This window comes from Caretta caretta, chromosome 11 (genome assembly GCF_965140235.1).
Source record: "Caretta caretta isolate rCarCar2 chromosome 11, rCarCar1.hap1, whole genome shotgun sequence".
In the NCBI taxonomy this organism is placed as follows: Eukaryota; Metazoa; Chordata; order Testudines; family Cheloniidae; genus Caretta; species Caretta caretta.
The window spans coordinates 19420157-19438374 of record NC_134216.1 but is presented as its reverse complement, the minus strand read 5'-3'; the positions used below and the strand labels follow the sequence as shown (position 1 = coordinate 19438374).

General features: G+C 43.7%; 1 protein-coding gene across 2 annotated transcripts in view; it reads right to left on the bottom strand.

Moving 5' to 3' along the window:
* THSD7B (thrombospondin type 1 domain containing 7B) overlaps positions 1-16648 on the bottom strand; it is a 536363-nt gene extending 519715 nt beyond the window's left edge. For both annotated transcript variants that reach the window (XM_075117806.1, XM_048870341.2), the window contains exon 1: positions 16495-16648. The gene's annotated coding sequence lies outside the window, so the exon portion shown is untranslated. The remainder of the gene's footprint in view (positions 1-16494) is intronic.
* Between the last annotated feature and the right edge of the window lie 1570 nt (positions 16649-18218).

Sequence of the window (18218 nt, the reverse complement as noted above, 5' to 3'; positions counted from 1 at the left end):
GATATCCAAACAAACAAACTCATTCGGCTTAACCACATTGATCAGATCCCCCACCTCCCTCCCAAACAATAATCAAACCCTATCACCTCAGCTCATCAATCTTCTTTCACCCTCAACATCTGAGACAAAAAGGATGACCTTTGCAACATGCCTGGAAGCTTAACAAATTCAGGCTGTTTTGGACCCGGGTGAAAGAAAGTTCCAGAATTGAGAATCTTTCAAGAACATCGGAAAGCTACTCCAATCTCTGCTGGAGTAGTGTCACTTGGGGAAGAGGCCATCAGGTTGATCATGGATGTATTTAAGGGATCCTCTTTAGTTTGTTATGAGTTGTTTTGTTTTTCCACATTTCTTGCCAAAATTAGACCTGGTATAAGTAGGTGCAGCAGAAAGATTTAGCCTGATGTATTTAGCACATCAGTGGTATAGTGCATAAAACTGGGTGGGTATTTGTTTGTTTCTTATACTTTCTGTTGAGCCGTTTCTCTCTCCATCGTTTGTTTGCTCTTTAAAGTTTCTCTTCCTCTCCTTTCTAGCTTTGACTCATGTCATGATCTGAGTGGCATAAGCTGCTCTCCCCACCCCACCCCCAATCTTTTTTCTCTGTTGCAGATAACTAAAACCAGAGCTATATCATGTCTTTTTTCTTGTCTTTTCTTCCATCTTTGTCATTCCATGGTTTCAATCCAGTGATCTTTCTGAACACATTTACAGTCCCAGTTTTTTGTTATCAGCTTCCTTGTTTGCCTCCTCTCTTTCCTGTTTTCATTCACCAGAACTCTTTCTTGTCATTTCTCTTCTTAGTTCTGAGTTACCACCATCTTTCCATTTCTCACTCATGCATCTCTCTTTTTATTCACATACCAAATTTTAAGTCTTTCTACACCTCCCTTAGCATAAGTAATTTTCTGCTATTTTAAATACATAAGCTGTTTTCTTTTCTATGAACCAAATATTTATCTTACTGCTACCTGTAGACATTTTAAAGCCTCTCTACATTTGTTTATTCTTCAGCCAGATTAGACCATGGAGCAACCACTGTCCAATTACACTTTTTTGCTTGATCGTTTCAGTACACTGTCCAAATACTTAGGGCTCAACTGGATCTGAAAGTACAAATTGCTTAGCACCAAAAAGTCAAATAATTTAAGTATTTGAAGAGCCTACAGTAATTTCTGCACTAAACCTTTTCTCCAAACGGATACAGTTAAATATACCTGTGCTCAGGATAGTGAAATTGGGACACAGTGTGATCAAAAATTGAGAAGTTTTAATGCAAGTTTTATATGATTCTGTTTGAAAACAACATATCAGGAGTGTAAGTGCAACATACTTAGAAAAGTAACACAGACAAGTTTAAGGAAGCAGGAAAAAACATCACTGAACAAACAACATCTTAGAATGACAATCCATTCTTTCACATATACACACACAAAACAATACATGTATATAGAGTTTGCAAACTCCTCCCTCAGAATCATGGGGCCATGTGACTGCAGATTGTATAGCATGTCTGAATTTGCCCAATAAAGTAACTTGGGCTGATAAAGTTTAAGCCAAATTCAGATATTTATCATTCTGGGAAGTTGTACTTATTCCTCTACCCAGTCCCCAAAGGTTTAACCCTCGAAGTGCTGCTTCTTGAATGCCTCTGAGTAGGCTTGTCTGTGTTATTCCAGAAAATATAGAATATATTGCACTTAGATTCCTGGATAAATTTATTCTCCAAGAAAATATAAATCAGGTATGTTGAAATTCAGAAGTGCTTGGAAATTGGGTTTTGGTTTCATAAGAATGGCCACACTGGGTCAGACCAGTGGTCTTCTGACAAAAAGAAAAGGAGTACTTGTGACACCTTAGAGACTAACCAATTTATTTGAGCATAAGCTTTCGTGAGCTACAGCTCACTTCATCGGATGCATACTGTGGAAAATACAGAAGATGTTTTTATACACACAGACAATGAAAAAATGGGTGTTTATCACTACAAAAGTTTTTCTCTCCCCCCACCCCACTCTCCTGCTGGTAACAGCTTATCTAAAATGATCACTCTCCTTACAATGTGTATGATAATCAAGGTGGGCCATTTCCAGCACAAATCCGGGGGGGGGGGGGGCAGAAAACCTGGATTTGTGCTGGAAATGGCCCACCTTGATTATCATACACATTGTAAGGAGAGTGATCACTTTAGATAAGCTATTACCAGCAGGGGAGTGGGGTGGGGGGAGAGAAAAACTTTTGTAGTGATAAACACTCATTTTTTTCATGGTCTGTGTGTATAAAAACATCTTCTGTATTTTCCACAGTATGCATCCGATGAAGTGAGCTGTAGCTCACGAAAGCTTATGCTCAAATAAATTGGTTAGTCTCTAAGGTGCCACAAGTACTCCTTTTCTTTTTGCAAATACAGACTAACACGGCTGTTACTCTGAAACCGGTTTTCCGACAGTGGCCAATGCCAGGTGCTTCAAAAGGAATGAACAGGGCAATCATCATGCAATCCATCCCCTGTCATCCTGTCCCAGCATCTGTCAGTCAGAAGTTTACGGACACCCAGAGCACGGGGTTACATCCCTGACCATCTGGTCAAAGAGACATTGATGGACCTTCCTCCTTGAATATATCTAATTCTTTTTTTAATCCAGTTATAGTTTTGGCCTTCACAACATCCCCTGGCAATGAGGTCCACTGTGTGTTGTGTGAAGAAGTACTTCCTTTTGTTTTGTTTTAAACCTGCTGACCATTAATTTCATTGGGTGACCCCTGGTTTCAGCCCATTAGAGAGAAAGAGGTCGAGCTTTAATCCCATAAATTAATGACTATTCACCATATCTGACAGACAGACAGGCAGTCCATGTTGTGGGCAACAGTCATGTTATAAATAATCATAGTGTAACTGAATACACGTTGAACAGGTAAATAGGTGAGAAATATTCTTTTTTCTGTATCTGTTTCAGCATATTTTATGACATAGCACACAACCGAGTGGCAATTACCAATATAAAAAAAGTGCGAGCAAGGAATCTAGGCCTGGGTTTTTGTTGCTGTTTGTTTTTATTTAGAATGAGGTGTGCCACAGTCTAGGTAGTATGTCAGGCAACCTGCCCTCTCCCTCCCCCTCACCGCCCAAAAAATATGAGCTATGTTTCACTGAAAGTAAGTCATGCACTACAAAATGCTGCCACATAAACTGCAAATTGTTGCAGTACACATCCTTTTAGTATTAGTAGATGCACTGGAATTTGTTGCAACAGTGACACAAGATATGATAAGTAAGGATAAGTTATGTTTACTGTTTATACCTGTACCGAACTGCTCAAGCCTTTAGTTGTCACAGTATCTTAGAGATCCTGTTTTATGCCCAGGTATAGGTGCTGGAACCAGGGGTGCTGATGGTGCTGCCGCACCCCCTGGCTTGAAATGGTTTCCATCAGATACAGGGTTAACAGCTTGGTTCAATGGTTCTCAGCAACCCCACTATACAAATTGTTCCAGCACGTCTATGCCCAGGAATTATTTCTCTCACATAATGTAAATCTCAGATCCTATTCTGGTCTCTGCTATTTCTGGTAAAAAGAAAATGGCTAGGAAACCAGTTCTGAGTACCACAGCCAAAACAAAGAACACTCAAGTTATCAAATGCCCAAGCAGAGACCCTAAAGTACTCCTAGGTAGAGATTATCCACTGGCCATGTTTTCTGGGATTACATCAGGGCTTCTTCTGCCCACCATGATCTGACAAAACAGAAGCATACAGAAGACTGTGTGTGTCATAAATATAAAGGGAAGGGTAAACCCCTTTGAAATCCCTCCTGGCCAGGGGAAAGCTCCTCTCACCTGTAAAGGGTTAAGAAGCTAAAGGTAACCTCGCTGGCACCTGACCAAAATGACCAATGAGGAGACAAGATACTTTCAAAAGCTGGGAGGAGGGAGAGAAACAAAGGGTCTGTGTCTGTCTGTATGCTGGGTCTTTGCCGGGGATAGACCAGGAATGGAATCTTAGAACTTTTAGTAAGTAATCTAGCTAGGTATGTGTTAGATTATGATTTCTTTAAATGGCTGAGAAAAGAATTGTGCTGAATAGAATAACTATTTCTGTCTGTGTATCTTTTTGTAACTTAAGGTTTTGCCTAGAGGGGTTCTCTATGTGTTGGAATCTAATTACCCTGTAAGATATCTACCATCCTGATTTTACAGGGGGGATTTCTTTATTTCTATTTACTTCTATTTTTTATTAAAAGTCTTCTTGTAAAAAACTGAATGCTTTTTCATTGTTCTCAGATCCAAGGATTTGGGTCTGTGGTCACCTATGCAAATTGGTGAGGCTTTTTATCCAACATTTCCCAGGAAAGGGGGGGGTGCAAGTGTTGGGAGGATTGTTCATTGTTCTTAAGATCCAAGGGGCTGGGTCTGTAGTCACCTAGGCAAATTGGTGAGGCTTTTTTCCAAACCTTGTCCAGGAAGTGGGGTGCAAGGTTTTGGGAAGTATTTTGGGGGGAAGGACGCGTCCAAACAGCTCTTCCCCAGTAACCAGTATTAGTTTGGTGGTGGTAGCGGCCAGTCCAAGGACAACGGGTGGAATATTTTGTACCTTGGGGAAGTTTTGACCTAAGCCTGCAGGGAAATTCACAGTCTTCCAACCCAGAGGTTTTTTTTTCTTTTCTTCCTAAAAGTAAATAGGGGGTGTGTGTTCTACCCATTTGCCTGGAGACAAAAGTGGCAGGGTTTTTTTTTTAGGATTTTGATTTTTTTGTTTTACAAGGAGCACAGGTTTGAAAAGGAATTTTTTTTTTCCTTTGGGCTGCTGGTAAGCAGGTTTCCAAGTAGTTGGAGGTTTTTTGCTTTGATTTGGGCCCAGAGCAGAGACAAGGGAATTGTCTTTTTCTGTAGGCTGACAATCACTATCAGAGAATAGGTATTCTATTCCAGCACAGCAAAATTTTACAGCCAAGTTTTGTTTGTTTATTTCTAAACCTTGGGTGTAAAGTTAGTTAAAAACAGAGAGGTTAGAATGACAAAATCCACGGCTCGACAAAAGCTGGAATTAGCCAGATTTCAGGCTGCGGAAAAACAAAGGGAACATGAAAGACAGATAGAACTCATGCGGCTGAAAATGGAAGCAAGGGACAAAGAAATGGAAGCAAGGGCCAAAGAACTGGAGGAGAAGGAAAAAGAGAGGAAGCATGTGGAGGAGGTGGAGAAGATAAAGGCTCAGCGGAATATCCCAACAAACCCTAGCAATCCTTCTCCAAGCACCACTTCCCATCCCAGAAAGTTCCCCACCTACAAGGCAGGTGATGATACTGAGGCCTTCTTAGAAAACTTCGAAAGGGCCTGCCTTGGGTACAACATCTCTACTGACCAATACATGGTGGAGCTGAAGCCGCAGCTCAGTGGACCCTTAGCTGAGGTGGCAGCTGAAATGCCTAAAGAACACATGAACAAGTATGAACTGTTTAAATCCAAGGTGAGAGTCAGAATGGGGATAACACCCGAGCAGTCTCGTCGGAGGTTCAGAGCCCTAAGGTGGAAACCAGACATGTCATTTACCCGACATGCCTACCACATTGTGAAACATTGGGATGCCTGGATATCAGGAGCAAGTGTTGAATCTCCAGTAAATTTGCCCTTCCTAATGCAAATGGAACAATTCTTAGAGGGTGTTCCTGAGGAAATAGAAAGATACATCCTAGATGGGAAACCCAAAACTGTAATCGAGGCAGAAGAGATTGGAGCCAGATGGGTGGAGGTGGCAGAGAAGAAGAAAACTGGTCGCAGTTGGAGCGGAGACCAGAAGGGACCACCCCAGACCACACCCTATTACCGGGGGCCGCCCAAAGCCCCACCTACCTCCCAAAGAACCCTCCAGACCCCTTATCGTCCCACCACCCCGTTCTCCAGCAACCCTCCTCGCCCCAGTGACCCGTCAGCTGGACGATGTTTTAAATGTAATGAGCTGGGGCATGTAAAGGCCAACTGCCCCAAGAACCCCAACAGATTACAGTTCATTGCACCGGAATCACACCAGAGGTCCACAGGCCCAGATACCTCCCAGATACCCTTGGAGCAGAGGGAAACTGTGAGTGTGGGCGGGAAGAAGGTCACCGCGTGGAGGGACACCGGAGCACAAGTGTCAGCTATCCATGCTTCCTTAGTGGACCCCAATTTAATCAACCCAGAGATCCAAGTGACGATTCAACCCTTCAAGTCCAACTCTTTCAATTTGCCTACAGCCAAGTTGCCTGTCCAGTACAAGGGCTGGTCAGGAATGTGGACTTTTGCAGTCTATGATGATTATCCCATCCCCATGCTGTTGGGGGAAGACTTGGCCAAGCATGTGAAGCAGGCCAAGAGGGTGGGAACGGTCACCCGCAGCCAGGCTAAACAAGCCGTGAGGCCTAGCTCTGTTCCGGAAACTTCTATCAGGACCCGGTCAGAGGTGATGGACCTGGACCCCAGGCCAATGTCTGCAACAGCAGTAGTGGATCCAGTCCCAGAGACCCAGACGGAACCAGTCCCAGAACTGGAACCAGCCGAACAACCAACACCAGACCCCGTGTCAGCACTGAATCCAGTACTTGCAACCTCAACACCAGAGGGCCCCACCGAACCTGAACTGGCAGCAGCCGATAACCCTACACAAGAGGCTCAGCCGGAGCCTGAATCCCAACATAGTGCACCAGCGGAGAGCGGTTCACAGTCAACAGAAACAGCTCCATCCCCTATATCGCTTCCAGAGGGACCAAGCCTAGGTCCACAATCCCATGAGGAACTGATGTCTCCAGCATCAAGGGAACAGTTCCAGACCGAACAGGAAGCAGATGAAAGCCTCCAGAGAGCTTGGACGGCGGCACGGAGCAACCCACCGCCTCTCAGCTCTTCTAATCGATCCAGGTTTGTTATAGAAAGAGGACTTTTATACAAGGAAACTCTTTCTGGTGGACACCAGGAAGACTGGCATCCTCAGAGACAGTTGGTAGTTCCAACTAAATACCGGGCCAAGCTCTTGAGCTTAGCCCACGATCACCCTAGTGGCCATGCTGGGGTGAACAGGACCAAAGACCGTTTGGGGGGGTCATTCCACTGGGAGGGAATGGGCAAGGATGTTTCTACCTATGTCCAGTCTTGTGAGGTGTGCCAAAGAGTGGGAAAACCCCAAGACCAGGTCAAAGCCCCTCTACAAACACTCCCCATCATTGAAGTTCCATTTCAGCGAGTAGCTGTGGATATTCTGGGTCCTTTTCCGAAAAAGACACCCAGAGGAAAGCAGTACATACTGACTTTCATGGATTTTGCCACCCGATGGCCGGAAGCAGTAGCTCTAAGCAACACCAGGGCTAAAAGTGTGTGCCAGGCACTAGCAGACATTTTTGCCAGGGTAGGTTGGCCCTCCGACATCCTCACAGATGCAGGGACTAATTTCCTGGCAGGAACTATGAAAAACCTTTGGGAAGCTCATGGGGTAAATCACTTGGTTGCCACTCCCTACCACCATCAAACAAATGGCATGGTGGAGAAGTTTAATGGAACTTTGGGGGCCATGATACGTAAATTTGTAAATGAGCACTCCAATGATTGGGACCTAGTGTTGCAGTAGTTGCTCTTTGCCTACAGAGCTGTACCACATCCCAGTTTAGGGTTTTCCCCATTTGAACTTGTATATGGCCGTGAGGTTAAGGGGCCATTGCAGTTGGTAAAGCAGCAATGGGAGGGATTTACACCTTCTCCAGGAACTAATATTCTGGACTTTGTAACCAACCTACAAAACACCCTCCGAACCTCTTTAGCCCTTGCTAGAGAAAACTTACAGGATGCTCAAAAAGAGCAAAAAGCCTGGTATGATAAACATGCCAGAGAGCGTTCCTTCAAAGTAGGAGACCAGGTCATGGTCTTAAAGGCGCTCCAGGCCCATAAAATGGAAGCATCGTGGGAAGGGCCATTCATGGTCCAGGAGCGCCTGGGAGCTGTTAATTATCTCATAGCATTCCCCACCTCCAACCGAAAGCCTAAGGTGTACCATATTAATTCTCTAAAGCCCTTTTATTCCAGAGAATTAAAGGTTTGTCAGTTTACAGCCCAGGGAGGAGACGACGCTGAGTGGCCTGAAGGTGTCTACTACGAAGGGAAATGTGCTGGTGGTGTGGAAGAGGTGAACCTCTTCATGACCCTTGGGCGTATGCAGCGACAGCAGATCCAGGAGCTGTGCACTAGCTACGCGCCAACGTTCTCAGCCACCCCAGGACTGACTGAACGGGCATACCACTCCATTGACACAGGTAATGCTCACCCAATTAGGGTCCAACCTTACCGGGTGTCTCCTCAAGCTAAAACTGCTATAGAACGGGAGATCCAGGATATGTTACAGATGGGTGTAATCCGCCCCTCTGAAAGTGCATGGGCATCTCCAGTGGTTCTAGTTCCCAAACCAGATGGGGAAATACGTTTTTGCGTGGACTACCGTAAGCTAAATGCTGTAACTCGCCCAGACAACTATCCAATGCCACGCACAGATGAACTATTAGAGAAACTGGGACGGGCCCAGTTCATCTCTACCTTGGACTTAACCAAGGGGTACTGGCAGGTACCGCTAGATGAATCTGCCAAGGAAAGGTCAGCCTTCATCACACATCTCGGGCTGTATGAATTTAATGTACTCCCTTTCGGGCTGCGAAATGCACCCGCCACTTTCCAAAGACTTGTAGATGGTCTCCTAGCGGGATTAGGAGAATATGCAGTCGCCTACCTTGACGATGTGGCCATATTTTCGGATTCCTGGGCAGACCACCTGGAACATCTACAAAAAGTCCTTGAGCGCATAAGGGAGGCAGGACTAACTGTTAAGGCTAAGAAGTGTCAAATAGGCCTAAACAGAGTGACTTACCTTGGACACCAGGTGGGTCAAGGAACTATCAGCCCCCTACAGGCCAAAGTGGATGCTATCCAAAAGTGGCCTGTCCCAAAGTCAAAGAAACAGGTTCAATCCTTCTTAGGCTTGGCCGGTTATTACAGACGATTTGTACCGCACTACAGCCAAATCGCTGCCCCACTGACAGACCTAACCAAAAAGAAACAGCCAAATGCTGTTCAGTGGACCGAAAAGTGTCAGAAGGCCTTTAACAAGCTTAAAGCGACACTCATGTCTGACCCTGTACTAAGGGCCCCAGACTTTGACAAACCATTCCTAGTAACCACAGATGCGTCCGAGCGTGGTGTGGGAGCAGTTTTAATGCAGAAAGGACCTGATCAAGAATTCCACCCTGTAGTGTTTCTCAGCAAAAAACTGTCTGAGATGGAAAGCAACTGGTCAGTCACTGAAAAAGAATGTTACGCCATTGTCTATGCTCTGGAAAAGCTACGCCCATATGTTTGGGGACGGCGTTTCCACCTGCAAACCGACCAGGCTGCACTGAAGTGGCTTCACACCGTCAAGGAAACTAACAAAAAACTTCTTCGGTGGAGTTTAGCTCTCCAAGATTTTGATTTCGACATCCAACACATCTCAGGAGCTTCTAACAAAGTGGCTGATGCACTCTCCCGTGAAAGTTTCCCAGAATCAACTGGTTAAAATTGTCCTTGAGATGTGGAAAATATTGTTAGTCTTTATGTACTTGGTAGTATATTCAGAGATGCATGTGTCTTATTAACTCTGTTTTTCCTAGAGCTCCAGGAAGAAATCCCAGCCAGTGTTTCACCCTAGCTGAGATTTGGGGGGCGTGTCATAAATATAAAGGGAAGGGTAAACCCCTTTGAAATCCCTCCTGGCCAGGGGAAAGCTCCTCTCACCTGTAAAGGGTTAAGAAGCTAAAGGTAACCTCGCTGGCACCTGACCAAAATGACCAATGAGGAGACAAGATACTTTCAAAAGCTGGGAGGAGGGAGAGAAACTAAGGGTCTGTGTCTGTCTGTATGCTGGGTCTTTGCCGGGGATAGACCAGGAATGGAATCTTAGAACTTTTAGTAAGTAATCTAGCTAGGTATGTGTTAGATTATGATTTCTTTAAATGGCTGAGAAAAGAATTGTGCTGAATAGAATAACTATTTCTGTCTGTGTATCTTTTTGTAACTTAAGGTTTTGCCTAGAGGGGTTCTCTATGTGTTGGAATCTAATTACCCTGTAAGATATCTACCATCCTGATTTTACAGGGGGGATTTCTTTATTTCTATTTACTTCTATTTTTTATTAAAAGTCTTCTTGTAAAAAACTGAATGCTTTTTCATTGTTCTCAGATCCAAGGATTTGGGTCTGTGGTCACCTATGCAAATTGGTGAGGCTTTTTATCCAACATTTCCCAGGAAAGGGGGGGTGCAAGTGTTGGGAGGATTGTTCATTGTTCTTAAGATCCAAGGGGCTGGGTCTGTAGTCACCTAGGCAAATTGGTGAGGCTTTTTACCAAACCTTGTCCAGGAAGTGGGGTGCAAGGTTTTGGGAAGTATTTTGGGGGAAGGACGCGTCCAAACAGCTCTTCCCCAGTAACCAGTATTAGTTTGGTGGTGGTAGCGGCCAGTCCAAGGACAACGGGTGGAATATTTTGTACCTTGGGGAAGTTTTGACCTAAGCTGGTAAAGATAAGCTTAGGAGTTTTTTCATGCAGGTCCCCACATCTGTACCCTAGAGTTCAGAGTGGGGGAGGAACCTTGACAGTGTGCTTCCCTTATATGGTACGGAAATACAGCTGTTTGTGTTATTGCCTGTTGTTGAAGAAATATAGATCAGAAACTGCCAAAATTACAGTTAATTTCTACAGCTATTATGTGAGTTGATGTTTCTTTATTCTGAAAGGTTGAACTGATCAGAAAATGAGCCAGCCCATGGATAAAACCTACGTACTCACCGTTACCATTATGCTGCTGTACTGGTGATGATATTTTACTTGCCCATTAACAAAAAAAAAAGTTATTCATTCCAAGCCAGAATGGAAGTAGACTATTGCTACTCTGCTTTAGAATCCAGATCATCTCATTCATTTTAATATTACCCAATATTCACTGTTTTCAGACTATTTCTTTTTTTGAAGTCCTTTTCACATTTTCTGTTTAGGTCTCCTTCTATCATTCCCCCCCCCCCCCGTTACTACATTTAAATAATGTAAAATGTTCATTATTTGGAAACTGTTTATCTCTGCATGATCATTGCTCCTTTACTTGCCTTCCCCTACTCTTCTTTTCATACTACACTTCCTAGTCAAGCTGTATGCACTTGAGTTTTAATAGCTTTCATGTTCTTTGTACCATAATTGTGTTTCTATATTTGTTTACAGCCTCATACTGTCATATCTCTTTTTCCTCATTTCCAGCACCTTGGTCAAGGGCATCTTACATACATTTCTGTAGACACACAGGAACAGAGGAATTGCCATAGTGGATCAGGCCAGTGGCCCATCTTGTGCAGTATCCTGTCTCTGATATTGACATATACCAAATACTTCACCAGACGGGGCAAGAAACCCTGAATAGGGAGTTATGAACTAACCTGCCTGCATGGAAGTTTCTTCCTACCCTCCCCCAATTAGTTTATGCTGCGAGCATGAGGATTCCCAGACTCTTGAATTTTTGGTTTTAAAAAAAACCCACAGACTACACCCCTCTTTTCTCTCACTATAGCTTCCACACTATGGGCTTGTTTAGGTGTGGTCTACACCTAAAAACTTTGGTCAACCTAGCTACATCGCTCAGGGCAGTGAAAAATGTCATGCCCTGTGCAATATAACTAGGTCAACGTAACTCCCATTGTAGGCACAGCTAGGTCAACAGAAGAATTATTCCATTAACCTAGATACCATCTTTCAAGGGGCTAGATTTACTACAGTAATAGAAAAACCCTTTCTGTCACTGTAGTAAGTGTCTATACTACACTAGTAGCATAGACATACCCTTAAACTAGAAAGTTTTGCTGCTTTAATTATACTAAGATAGTTAAAGCAGCCACACATGCCACCCCCCATCCCATCCCCAAGTGTGAATGCAATTATACTGGGATAAAAGTGCTTATACTGACATAGTTGATTTTGGTTCAGGAAGCAAAATAAGCTATACCAGTATAACTATATCTACACTAGGAGCAGGTCTACACTACAAACTTGCATTGGTGCAGCTGCGCCACTGTAGTGCTTCTGGTGAAGATGCTCAAAGCCAATGGGAGCAAGCTCTCCCATCAGCTTAATAACTTCACTTCCGTGACAGGTGGTAGCTATGTCAGTGGGAGAAGTTCTCCCGCCGACATAGCGCTGTCTACACGTAGGGTGACCAGACAGCAAATGTGAAAAATTGGGATGGGGGTGGGGGATAATAGGAGCCTATATGAGAAAAAGACCCAAAAATCAGGACTGTCCCTATAAAATCGGGACATCTACATGGGGCAGGGGAGAGTGGGCTTAAAGTTGGTATAACTATGTCACTCAGGGCGACCTAGTTGTACCAAAATAAGTGTGTAGTATAGACCTGGCCTAAGAATTATACTGGTATCATGATATCAGTAAAAAGTCACAGCCCTTACCCATGGTGAAACTTTTCTAGTATGGACTAGGCCTAAGTAACTACTAAAATCGTGCAAACTCAAACTTTGAGACAAGTTTGCCAATTTCAAGCAATACAGTATTATAAAAGTCCTGTTTCTTGAGCACTTGTCAACAATACATGTGTATACAAAGAAGTTAAGAAAGCTTGAAGAAGAAACATCCCATTTCTAAATTCAGACTCCCTGAGCATCAGAGACACAACTTAAAAAGCAGCCACTACATCATGTAGAGAGTTTTCCTGAATGTTGTTACTGATCCAGAAGTAATGAAGTAGGAGGTAACATGACCCCAGAGCACAAATCACCTCTTTCCCCTAGTGCATACATATGGAGCTCAGCAGCTACCATCTGTCTGGTCTTCCATTTACAACCTATTGAAACATGATCACTGAAAGAAGATCATGTTAAACCAAAATATATAGGTTTAACCCTTAAATATGAGGTTTATTGTATTTTAGTATCTTCGGAGAATTACAAAAAGTTTTTTTAAAATCACATAATAAAATCCGACCAAATTACAGAATATTAATATAGATAGATTAGATAAATTAGATAGCTATTCCTCGCAGAAACATAGTAAAAAAACAAACAAACAGATCTCTGGTCAGATTTTGAGGAAAGACTTTTTAGATAGTCTTTAGTAGGAAGAGCCACTTACTTGTAAACAATAATCAGGTAATCATACACGTTCCTCAACCCCATTGAAGTAAATGTCAGAACTACCATTGACTTAGAGAAGGATCAGGCTCCGCATATTAATATTCACACAAGTTAAAATATTAGACACTAGGCTAATTGAAAGCCCACATTAGCGCTTTTAAAAGGTAATATGTGGGTATAGAATCCCTCTGCTTTTGAATTTTAAGAACTTTAAATGATCACATAATTACTAAGTACCTGATCCTGCAAAGACTCGTGCACATGTTTAATTAATGCTCTTTGATGGGTCCCATTGAAATGAATGAGACTACCCACAGCGCGTAGGATTAAACTCACGGACAAATGTACACACAGACACTTTTTCAGGATCAGGGCCCAATTCTTTTAAGAGCCCCAAACAAAGAGATACCGTTGTATTTAGACTAGTAGTGCAACATTAAGAAGTATAAAATTCCATTCTTTTGGCATGTACCCCACTGGAAAATATTTTCTTCAGTATCTGTTATATAATGTGAATGCTGTACACCACCTACATGTAGCCAATGGAGGCCTGATGATGATTAGGGCTTTTGCGTGATAATCAAATGCAAATAATCACTAATAATGTAGCTAAGAGTGTAATTCTTTACCATTAATTAGTACTGTAAATTAGCATTAATTGTACATTTTTATCTCATTGTGAGAAGTTTCTTTCAAGCATCAAAATACCCCTTTATTGCTTATCTACTTGTTAAAGAGTATACATGTCTGAAAGCTCTAATTTTTAAAAGTTCATTGTACTGTATCTATCTCAGAAGCATTATAATTTCTGAAGATCCTCATAAATGTTATTATAAGGTTACCTTTCTCATCTTTGAGGTATTACTTACACAGCATTTTAGTGCTTTCAAACATTAAAAAGTTTGCCCATTCTGTTCAAACTTCTGAAAAGATTTTATTCCCTCAGCGCTTAACTTGTGGAAGCATCAGACACCTGTAAAAGCACAGCCTGTGCAAACCGCAAAAAATATTACCAGGTCCCTTCTCAAATACGCTGATTGAAATTCACGTATATCAGATGTACTGTACTAGCTCTCATGGTTTATAAATTCTCCTCCGCCCCCACTTCTACCCCTCACCACACTTCTTTATCGCTCATAGCAGATATAAAAATATGAATAGTTGTCTTCCATCTTCTGCACAGCTTCTTTCACAAACTTCAAAGACAATTTACTACCAAGAAATATAAAATTAAAAATCTCATTATTTAAGATGCATAATGTTTTTCTGTTTATTAGAAAAATGAAATATTGAAAATGCTAGTTTCATGTCAATAAAGGTTTAAATCATGTGCGACAACTGGAGACGATGGACAACAAGTACTCCTTATGGCCATACATCCTTTTAAAACACCCTCCACAAATGGTTAGCTCATCATAACAGGTTTATTGCGGGTCATCATTCTTTATTGTCTCTAACACAGATATAGAACAGGTTTCTACATGGTTTGACCTTTGCTGAGTAGTAAGACATGGAGTAAATTGAAATATGAAGATGGCTAAGTCAAAACCTGAGAACCCAGTGGTTAAGGAAATAAGGCACATATAAAAGTCCATTGTTTCAATCACTAACTGAAGTGTTAATGTAGAAAAAAGACAAAACAGATGTGCTGCATTATTAACATTCAAAGTACAACTTCAGAAGTTATGTAGCCATCGAGCACTGGACATAGGAGATGAGGTGCATGTAAACCGAAAATGACAACTGCGTACAAGCTATGCTACTTTTAAAAGCCTTTAAACAAGTGCTGAGTTTACAATGTATCTCCCCAAACCCATTTTTTCCACATGCAGGTAAAAATGGAATTATATTTTGCCCTGATTAATTTCATATTTAATAGCACTTTTGGATCTTTTAAAGACAGTTTTAAAACAGCTATTACAGCCATATACCAGGGGACACAAAGGGATATCTCTGAAGATTAGCTGCCTTCTAGTTACCCAATAAACCTGTACCATCCCTGACACTCTTCCTGAAAGATAAATTTATCATTTGGACATTCAGCTATTGCTTGAACAAAGAAAACCACAAAAAATGGGGACATGTTTTATCATATCCTGTACTATGATTATTTAATACAACATATTCAGGATATTTAAACACTGCAGAGACTACCTGTATAATTCTGAAAAATACTACTTGAGCTCCTCCAGAGACAGTTTATCGCCTGCAGCAGGACAGATGCTATGTACATTCACGAACTGCATGATAGTATCCCTCACTTTTCCAATCAAAAGATGCTTTTAGCTTTGGTGATGCAAGAACCGGTGTTTACAGTTGACCAGTGCAGCAATGAACTATTTCCAACCATTTTTACAGAGAGTGTATTTCAAAAGAAATGAAAAGCAACTGATACCATCCCAAAGCTCTTTGAAGGAAGAAGAAGAAAAAAGTACTGAAGACAGTGCAGAAACTAGACAGCAAAAAAAAATCCGCTGTTTTGCTTTCACAGATGTAGCTAAATCCCAGTTTTACACAGGATCGCAGGGTATTTAAAATCAGGACATTTACTGCAGAGAGTTCTGCTAGGAGACGTAGATATTTCTTCAACGAAGTATATACATTTTAATCGCAGCTTTAATCTGCTTCGTTTAAACACTGTTGCAACGTTTGTTTAATGCCACAGAAGCGGCACTTTCACAGCAAGCGTTTCAACTCCGATTCCAAGTAGTTGATATTAGTAAAACAAGACCGTCAATTAGACTACAGGATCCTACTATAAAACGAGTTTAACCATGTTATAGTCTAGCGGATTACAGAACCCCGCGAATTTCCTCCTTGTTTTAAGGCATGCACAGACTTTGGGGGAATCGCAATGCAGATTAACAACCCTACCGAGAAGAAATTAACTCTCGTTTTTTAACAGGTTGACGCGCTCCTCGCCCTAGCGGCTCCATTCCGTCTCAAGTTTACAGTGCGGAACAGGGTTTGTTGGGCTTCAAAGGTTTCCATAACAATCTGAGAACATGGTGAGGCTGAAATAAGATCAGAGTTTGTGGAGGTTTTTTTCAGAAAATAACCAGCTGGGGGGGGGGGGGGAGGAAAAGTCAGTTGTGTGAGAGATTCAACCCTCCTGCGAGCAGCTGCCGCCTAGGTCCCGAAATCACTGACAAGGTTTAAGGTGACCGTTTACACTGGCCTCCCAAATCTGCCTGCTCCCAGATCAGCGTCCTCTTAGGAGCTGCAAAGTCAGCACGCGGAGGCTGGCTCCCCGAGGAGCGCAGGCGGCAAGCGCAGGAGCCGAGGCCGCTGCTGCTCCCTGCTAAGGGACGGGCACTTACCAGCCTTGCCTCAGTCTGCCACGGGCGCTGGGAGCAGCAGCGCGCTTCCCCGAGCGGAGGAAAGATGGTGGTTCCGCAGCGGGCCACCCATCCCAGCGCGCGCGCAGGCAGCAGCCGAGAGGGGTTAAGCGCTGGAGGTGGAACCAGCGCTTTCGAACGCCACCTGCTGTACGGCGCGGCAGCCTCATTGGCTGCTAGGTGACTCCCCGAGGCGAGCGGGGGAGCCAGCCCCAGCCTCCTCCTCCCCTCCCCTCCCTCTCCCGATCATTACAGCAGCTCCTCGCGGCAGCCTGGGCTTGCCCTGTTGCTGGGGGGGGGGGGGGGGAGCATCCTTCGCCCCCATTCTCCGACCTCAGGTGCCTGCTGGATGCGCTACACCTGCCGCGCGCTGGGCAGCTCCAGGGGCGAGAAAGTCTCAAATATCCCCTGCCCCTGCACAGAGGTGGGGGCCAGAGAGCCCAGACCCTTTCCCTGCCCAGGAAGGGGGGGGGGGGGCTAGAGGGTTCAGACCTAATCCCCCCCCCCTCCCCAGCAGAGGTGGGGGAGAATGATGGAAGACAGAAGGCTCAGACCTCACAGAGGGCAAAGTTGGAGGCAAGAGGGTCTCTCATTTCCACTGGCTGGTTTTCCACTCCCTCTGCTCCTCCAGAGCAGCAGCAAGTCTGCCTGTCACCCGCCCCTGAAGCACCCGGGTGCCCGGTGCAGGATGCACACAGGGGAAGAGCAAGTTGTACCTTTTATCTAGGGGCAGCAACACTTAAGAAAGAACTTTGAATTTAGAACAAGTAAAGGCTTCTCTTAGAAGTGGCATAAAAACCAAGGGAAAGGATCCCCACTACACTGCAAGTGGGACTAGCATTTAGAAAAGATTTTGGCCAAAGCCAGTCGTTTGCACCAAAGCACCGAAATGCTGTCAGTAATTTGTAACTAAAAATAAATAAATAAATAAATAAATAAAGAGGCTTTCCACACCCTTTGCAAAATAGCCATGATGGTAAAAGCAAGAGTGAATGATTGTCCCACAGACTATCTCATCCCACTGGGATGAGATGGAGATGCAGTAACACGCACCTTTTCCAGGTCTACCAGTACTTCCTTCACCTCAGGTAGCTAGGTGCTGCCCTGCATCTTCGCCGCCTGTGTTGGCTATGATTTCACGGTTCTTGTTGGACCTGTCCACCTCACATAATGCCCAAGGTGATATTTTGGACAAGCCTTCATTGCTGATGGCATAGCTCAAACAAGCAATCCTCTACTTCAGATGGTACAGCCCTCCACCACGATGAGGTACAGGTCTGTCTCAGGGAGGGGGGAGTCAGCATCATCTCAGCATAACAACCAAGTTCAGGATCTATTCAAGCTGTAACCTCTCCATACTGTTGTACACCTGTGAAACCTGGACACTATGCTGCTCAGACTGGGCAAAGCTGGAGCCTTTCCACACACAATGCCAACGTCATATATTGGGCATTAAGTGAAATGACTTCATTAGTAATGCAGATGTTTACGGTCACTCCGGTCTACAGGCTCCCAGGGCCGTTGTCCACAGATGGCATCTTACGCTTTTTGGACATGTGGCGTTCTTGTGACAAGACGTTCCAACGAACATTGAGGGGTGGAGGTGGCCCAGAGGCAGACCCCCTATTACATGGGTTCATCAAGTCTGTTCCAGTGTTGGACTCTCAGGCTGTCAAGCCCTTGCGGTCACACAGGAACAGACCAAA